This window comes from Mus musculus, chromosome 4 (genome assembly GCF_000001635.26).
Source record: "Mus musculus strain C57BL/6J chromosome 4, GRCm38.p6 C57BL/6J".
NCBI classification, from domain to species: Eukaryota; Metazoa; Chordata; class Mammalia; order Rodentia; family Muridae; genus Mus; species Mus musculus.
The window spans coordinates 155,594,963-155,601,232 of NC_000070.6; positions in this window are offsets into that span (position 1 = coordinate 155,594,963).

The window sequence follows — 6,270 nt, forward strand, 5'->3', positions numbered from 1 at the left end:
GGTAGCTGGGAATGGTACTCAGGATCTCTGGAAGAGCAGTCAGTGTTCTTAACTGCTGAGCCATCTCTCCAGCCCCTTTGTAGCACATTGATCCTGTTCCCATTGGTTGGGTTATTTAACTATGGTGGGGCAATTTGCCTAGCTTTCATGTCTCAACTTGTCAACCAGGATACCAGGTATCCACATACATATATGTCTCTTTCTGGCAAGCAGGATGCCAGTTACCCAGGGAGCTCTCTGGAACTTAAACTTTATTTGATCCCAAAATGGAAGTTTTATCCAAAAATGCCTTCAGTTTGGGTCCTTCTTGGGGGTGGGGGAGAGGTGAAGACAGACTAAGAGATAAAAACATGTGGAGAGATGAAGGGGTCTTGAGAGATGGCTCAGTGGTTAAGAGCACCGACTGCTCTTGCAGAGGTTCTTCAGTTCCCAGCACCCACATGCTGGCTCACAACCATCTGTAATGAGATTTAACTGAGACGGTGTAGTCACATATATAAATTAATAGAAAAAGTAAAAGAACGTGTGGAGAGAGATGGAGACTGTGTGTGTGTGTGTGTGTGTGTGTGTGTGGTGTTGTTGTTGTTGTTGTTGTTGTTGAATAGGTTCCAAAGTTTCTGTGGTTGACATTTAATTACATTGTGAGAGTAAAAGCATCTTAATTCTAACATGTCTTCAATCCCAATATTCTGTGGGTCTGAAATCAGTCTGATCTATATAGGGAGCTCCATAAACCAGGACAGAGATTCTGTCTCAGAAAAGCAAAGACAAACACACAAACAAAAAACCCCAGTCGAACCTTTGGGAATGGGTGAGGATTATGTGAAACTGTGAAACTGTCAGGTGCGGTTCCCATGGTTACATTCTGGTGGCTTTATGAGAAGAGGGTCATACACACACACACACACACATACACACACACACACACACATACACACACACACACACCACTCCCTATCTCTCACCACAAGGTGCTTCAGAATTTTGTTCATGCCAAATTTGGCCCCTTGACCTTGAACCAGAAGCATGAGTCAAAACAAGCGGCTTTTCTTTATACTGTTGCTAGACTGACGAAAACTGGCCACAGCTGACACACACACACATATCTGGGAAAGCTGCAGATCTTCCAAGCCAGCCAAGGGCCCAAGAGGACACATCTAGACAAGTGATGAAGTATATAACCTTCAATGGGACAACCATATCACTTACTTAGCAACCCCAGCTTCAGTTTGACCCATCTATCTGTTCATGAAGTCAAATCACAGGCACTGGTCGAAGCTGCTCTCATATTTCTGGTGGAGCTAGAGATTCAGTTTCAGACAGGACCTGCATCACAGGGTGGTGGCTTCAATAAAGGCAGAAGGCTATCCCTTCTGGAGAGAGCATGGCCATTTATAATGAAATGCTCATCGTTCACAGGACCCAAGAAGAGTAAGAAGCCACTTCAGGCCATGTAAGTTAAAGCTGCCAGTCAGGTGTCCCAAGACCAAGCAGGGACATTTAGGAAGACCCAGCATTGTCTTGGGCTGGTTCAGGTCTCCATGCACTCTACACTCAAAACCTCAGGAATGGACAAACATGCAAACGGAAGAAAGCAGCGAGCTGGATCCTGTGACCTGCCTGCCCCTGCCTACACTACCACACTGTGCCTTGCGATCCCGATCCCCCTAAGGACTGACCTGGGAATGAGGAGGAGATCAGGTCATGTTCTGCTCTGTTACTTTGTATAATAGAGCGGCTTTCAAGCCTTGCTTTGCTCTGAGTGACTAAGTTCTGAGTACAAAGGCTGCATGACTTTGCATTTTGTTTGTGTGCATAGATAATACCACCTGTCTGGCACAAACCACAGGGGCTCAGACCACACTGGGCACCAGACCAGTGAATGCTAAAAAAACTCCGCAAATGGATCACATGATGATAGGGGGCCCCTAGTACTGGGATACGATGGTGTCCCTGACCCATTATCACAGCAGTCTACTTTCTTGAAAGCTGTCCACTAGAATTTCCACTCATCAAGACCTAGTAAGCTTGGGACCCAGGTGTGTGTCAACATAGCTGTGTAAGGTGACGGGCTTCAATAAAAGCTAACCCCCTTCAGTAAGTGTATTTGTATGATTTCTCTGCCTCTTTAGCTCTTTATTAGCTATTCTGTAACCTACATTTCATTCTGCAAGAAGTAAGATTGGAATAATGTAGAGAAATTGTTTATATGCACTGTGTTAAGATGAGTCTCTGTCCTTCCCTGCCTGCCAAATATACATTATGATTAGATAAAATAAAAAGCTGATGTCCTATAGCAAAGACAGGAGGTAGAACTTGGGTATTCTGAGACGAGACGGGAACTCTAGGAAAGAGGCAGTTAGGCAAAAGGTTCACCATCTGGACTCAGAAGAAGTTGAACTTATGAAACTGAAGCTAGGTAGCCAGCCATGTGGTAGACTTAGGTTAGTATAAACCAGTTAAATTAAGTGATAGTTTGGGAACAGACCTCGTTTAAGGCCTAGGGATAAATACATTTCCTAGGAATGAAAAAGTTTCCATTTCCTTTTTCTGGAGCGGGGTCAGGCTTAGAAAACCCAAATAGGCTGGGCATGGTGGTGCACACCGTTAATCCCAGCACTCAGGAGGCAGAGGCAGAGGCAGGCAGATTTCTGAGTTCGAGCACTTGGGAGATTAGAGACAGGGTGATCAGGAGTTCAAAGCCATCCTCAGATATATAGAAACTTCAAGAACAATTCTGAGTTATATAAGAACCATTTGCCAAAACACCTAAAAAAGAAAATTGTGGTTGCCAATGGGAGACATCTACCAGGTAAAATTTGGATTAGTTGGAAAATTAAAGGCAACAAAACTGATACACCTTTTAAATTTAGTTACTAAAATTCGGAGACACAAATATATCTGTGTGATTTCCTGACATAGCTTGACATGATAACAGACTAATGAAGAACACTGGAGTATTAGGCTGTGTTCTATACTAAGCACAAATGAGGAACATCACCCTCCTTGAGGGCTGCCTCTGATTCAGGTCAGAAGTCTAACTCTAAGTCTTTCACCTGACCCCATCCCCCACCCTTGGGCCTACAATGTTTTCTTAGACTCAACTGGGTGGTCGGTCATGTATGTCCCTTCCAGCCCGCTTCACCCACCTTCCCTTCAGAGCAGCCCGTGTTCTCACAGCTCCTGTGGGACAGCTTGGCTTCTGTGACTCCAATACTTTCCTGGGGATGAGGACATCCCTCAAGCTCCGTTTCTGACCTTACCTTCCAGCCTGCAAAAAAATAGCCCTGGTACCAAGTCTCTCTTCCAGCTTAGCCAGGCCAATCCCCCATTGAGTGCAGTGATCCAGGAATGGCTTGGGTCTTCCCCTGGTCCTCCCTGAGTCCTCAGGATGCCCTGGACTCATCCATGGGAACAGTGTCTTCCATCCCCTCATTCTTCCTTTTAGAAGACCTCTAGCCTCTCCACCTGACACCCAATCGGAAGGGCCCTCCCTCAATATCTAATCGATCCAAAGGGCCACTCAAGGGCACCCTAGATTCTAATACTATTCGGCACTTTTACAAGTACTGTGAGCCATCAGGAAAATGGAAAGGTAGTCCCTATTTCTCTTTTTTCAGCTCCGAGCCCTGTTTGTTTTTGTCTCCCCAGCACACACACAAATGCTACAAACGTTCTGTCTTTTAAGTCGCCATTGATGGATCTGTGTTTGTTACACGTGGGAGCCCAGAGCTTGACCATAGGGAGAGAAAGCAAAAGGAGCAGGGAAACTGAAGCATGCCCCGCCCCGCCCCGGCTCCGCCCCGCCCCGGCTCCGCCCCGCCCCGGCTCCGCCCCGCCCCGCCCCGCCCCGCCCCGGCTCCTGGCTAGCTGGTGTGTCTCTCAGCTCCTTCCTGCAGCATCTTAGTCTATAGCCAGGACTCAGAAGTTTCTTTTCTACAGGCGTTCTTTGTTCTTAGCTTAATGGATTCAGTTCTACAGGGATCCAGGTGTCTTTAGGTATGAGTGGCATTAAACTGTTGTTTTGTGCTGTCCAGTGACAATTAAAAGCTGGTCCTGGGGTGCTAGAGAGATGCCTCAGCAGTTAAGAGCACTGGTTGCTCTTCCATAGGTCCTGAGTTCAATCCCCCCCCAACTACATTATGGCTCACAACTTTTGCTAAGGTATAAAGCTTACCTCAAGATTTGTAAAACTATTGTGTAAAATGTCCATAATCAAGATTTGTAAGCGTATTGGCTAAGATTAAAACTCTACAAAGTTTTCAGGATGTAAAGTAATTAAGTGAAAGAGTAAAATTAAAAGGTAAAAAAACTCTGTAAAATCTGTCACACAGGAAGAGTCACACAGGAAGTAGAAGGAGGGACATTCAGTTTGAAGAAGGTTTATTGAGAGAGGGGTATTGTTGGTGGGAAACAGCCTTGAGGCAGAAGGCAACTGGGTGCTTTCTCTGATTCTGAGCCGGCAGGCATCTGGTTCCTGAGTCTTCATTGGTAGACTCAAATGACTAAGATTTTACTGTCTAACAACAGTAAGAGGTTTATCCACAGGCATGGCTAAAATTAATTAATTCAAAATCAAATGTGTAATGAACGGAGAGCTCACCTATGTTTTTATTGTACAAGCTCCCTGAATCCTTTTTTTTTTTTTTTTTTACAGAAACTGGCACACTTTACATTGTGCATGAAGTCATACCAAATAACACCAACCAATCATTGCTGCAAGAACACCTCAGCTCCCATAAGAGAACACCAATTTATGAGCAGCAGTGTTTCCTAGCGTACATATGTTTTTTTGCTTTTAGAAGCACAATGTTTTAATTATAGAAAGCAAGGACTCTTGATATTTTCCTACTGCTTATTAGTAGGTTTTAGGATTGTATTGTCAGGATCACTTTAAAAATTACTAGTTGAGGGCTGGAGAGATGACTCAGTGGTTAAGAGCACTGACTGCTATTCTGAAGGTACCGAGTTCAAATCCCAGCAACCACATGGTAGTTCACACCCATCCAAAATGAGATCTGATGCCCTCTTCTGGGGTGTCTGAAGACAGCTACAGTGTACTTACACATAATAAATAATTAAATTTAAAAAAATTACTAGTTGAACCAGGCATAGTAACACATGCTTGTCATCTGAGCACTGTGGGGTAAGAGCAAGGTCAGGGTCAGCCCTGGCTGTACATCAAATCCGAAGCCAGCCAGGGATACACCAGCCCTGTCTCAAAACAAAACAAATACAAAACAACAATGACCAAATAAAACAACTCAATTAAAAAATGCTTACATAGGTGCGCATAATTCCAGAGTGTGAGAGGCAGAGATGTCTATTTCTGTGAGTTCAAGACTAGCCTGATGTACACAGTGAGTTCCAGGCCAGACAGGGGTACATAGTGAGACACTATCTTTTTTTTTTTTTTTTTTTTTTTCGAGACAGGGTTTCTCTGTGTAGCTCTGGCTGTCCTAGAACTCACTTTGTAGACCAGGCTGGCCTCGAACTCAGAAATTCCCCTGCCTCTGCCTCCTGAGTGCTGGGATTAAAGGTGTGTGCCACCATGCCGGCTCAGTGAGACACTATCTTAAAAGACAAAAACAAACAAAGGAAAGAACCCAACAACAACAAAATTCTTGCGTAAGTTTCTGAGTTGAGTTTCATTTTTAAAAATCGTTAAAACTTGGCTTGTGGTTAGGACAGAATTTCCAACTGATACGGTTCTAAAACATACGTCAATTCAACAAAATCAAACACACTTTGGTTTTGATAAAATCAAAACATCAACTCTGAAAAATGCTGAAGATACTCTATGTCCAGTGGTATGGGATATTCAGTCAAGATTTAATGATCTGTGCGAAAATTTAAAAAGCACATCTTCTCATTCGTAAGCCAGTTTGCCTTTGCTTTTAAGTGGTAAAACTGCACTGTGCCATTGTGTTCTAAAGACTTGTTTTTTGTTTGCTGAGACAGGGTCTCTCTACATAGACCTGGTTGTCCAGGAACTCACTAAGTGGACCAGGCTGGTCTCCGGCACCGGGCAAAGAATTGTTTTAAGATAGACTTAAGGTTGATTATCAGTAAACGTTTGATTTGCATATGGAAAGGGTTTTCTAGTGGAAAAGGTTTAAGAAGCTCCAACTCACTGTGCGAGATCTGAAGGAGAAACCTTACTAGTTTTCAAACAACCAAGAAAAAAACAAAGGAAGGTTTCACCAAAAGCAGAGCTGAGGCAAGGCACAACCTCAAACCTCTCCACAAAATGACCTTCAGGGATAAAAG